The sequence below is a fragment of the Pseudophryne corroboree genome, chromosome 3 (assembly GCF_028390025.1).
Source record: "Pseudophryne corroboree isolate aPseCor3 chromosome 3, aPseCor3.hap2, whole genome shotgun sequence".
Lineage (NCBI taxonomy): Eukaryota > Metazoa > Chordata > Amphibia > Anura > Myobatrachidae > Pseudophryne > Pseudophryne corroboree.
Genome location: NC_086446.1, coordinates 746,791,948 through 746,793,948, shown reverse-complemented (window position 1 = coordinate 746,793,948; position 2,001 = coordinate 746,791,948). Strand labels below are relative to the sequence as shown.

General features: G+C 42.3%; 1 long non-coding RNA gene across 1 annotated transcript; it reads left to right on the top strand.

Moving 5' to 3' along the window:
• LOC135058226 (uncharacterized) lies at nucleotides 1-524 on the top strand. The gene is made up of 3 exons (XR_010244692.1): nucleotides 1-63; nucleotides 151-210; nucleotides 422-524. It is a non-coding gene; the product is annotated as an uncharacterized LOC135058226 (long non-coding RNA).
• Nucleotides 525-2,001: the final 1,477 nt, after the last annotated feature.

The following is a 2,001-nucleotide window of genomic DNA, read 5'->3' as shown; positions in this document are numbered from 1 at the left end:
ATTTAGTGTTTGAAATATGCTTTGAGCCTTCAGCTGCCATGTGCTGTTCCTATAAATGACTAGGTATGATTTTCAATGGGTGGCCTTAGGTGTTTGCCTTATACCATTTAGTTATTTGTAATTTATCTAATAGGTTATCATTTCTTGCAGCATCTTCACTATGTTGAAAAAGCTATCTAGTACATCAGTGTGATCTGGTATGTTGTCCAGGTAACTACTTGTTGAGAAAGAATATTTACTCAGTGTAAGGTGATATCTAAGGGTGGAGGCGTCTCTAAATCACACATGGATTGAGATATTTTTTAAAGCACGATTTTGCTGTTTGGTGACAGTCCATAGGGCCTGGGAGGCACTGGTGGTGCTGGTGTTGAATAATCTGGGTTCTTATACATATTAATTTTAATTGTTTCTGATTGTATAGGTGTTTTAAGTGCCAATCTTGATAAAGGTCCTCACATGGACCGAAACGTCGATGAAAAACGGCATCAACAGTGAACCTGAATAAAATTATATTGAATTTACAAGTGAATTCAGAGACTGATTTCTGGGCGTGAGTGCACCTTCCACCCAGGTGGTAGTTGCGGTATATTGGTGGCCTCTTTGGTCATTAGGAGCACCCGCCGTCGTTACCATATATCGATGAGAGTGCAGGACTTTCCAAGGATATATATATATATATATATATATACACACACACACACACACACACACACACACACACACACACACACACATGCGTGCGTATATAGTGAAAAAAGAAAACAGCCGCACACACATAATATCCTCTCCAGAGAGTGCTCAATACATAATGTCAATCTGTATAGGTAAAGGAATACGCACATCCAATTTTTTTTTTTTAAACAATCCTTTATAGCACTCACATTCATATATACATACACACACACATAAACACACAAGCACACACACACAGATACTAACATACATAACTACAAATACATACATATACAAAAACCTCATATACAGTAAACATACTGTATATTTTATGCGTACCACAAGCCTTGGGGCTGGGAGGTGGGAGCAACCTGTCATGACTGTGAGGACGGAGGGAGCTGCTGTGGCTGAACATGCGCAGCCAGCAGCTCCCTCCGGACATTCTCTAAGCAGAGAGCTACACATAGCGAGCTCTCTGCTGCCTGTTCTAGCAGTTCCGCGGTCGCGATCGCGGCTTTTACTGAGACGGAGACACTGCTGTCTCTGTCTCAAAAATAAAATAATTTGGATCATCGGGGGGGGTACTTGGAACCCCCCCCCCCCCCCACCACCACTGGCCGGTACATGCTTTCTTAAATTGCCCTGGCCAATAGCTGCTACTGATACAGTAGAGAAGGAACCATAGTAAAGGGGGTGCATCTGCAGGAGAAGGCAGCGGTTAAGAAGGATCACAACTGAAAATCCATCTTCCTCTAGTAAACTGAACGGCAGAAGAGATGACTAGAATACAGTAGTAAGAACGTATGTTAATTAGAATTGGCTTCTGTCAATTAATTTAAACATAGCACAGGACCATTGGCTTCTGTATATCTGGGATCATTTTGTGATGTTACATGTAAAATAATAATATAAAAAAAAAAGAAGTTAAAACACATTTGCACAAAAGCTAATGAACAAAGTGGTATTAGGAGTCACATCAAGTCTCTACAGATCAGCTTTCAAAAACACCAGTAAATAAACGGGATCCATGGGACTGATTCATATGTGGTTGGAGGTGCTGTCACTTCCTTGGAAGCAGCAGTGATAGTGCTGTATGGTGATAAAGCAGGAGGCAGATATCTCCTACTGCAGTAATTAATTATCCGACCTGCATCCTAGGACACGGGCATTGGATCTCTCCCTCATCATCAGGCAGCTTGTGGCAAGCCGTCCATCACAGAGAATGTGATATCTCCTTCCTACGACGGTGATCTCTGGCCACCTCCCGGTCCCCCAGATGGCAGCAGACTGTCAACCACTGACAGTCTTCTGCCTTCCTGCTACCTTCAT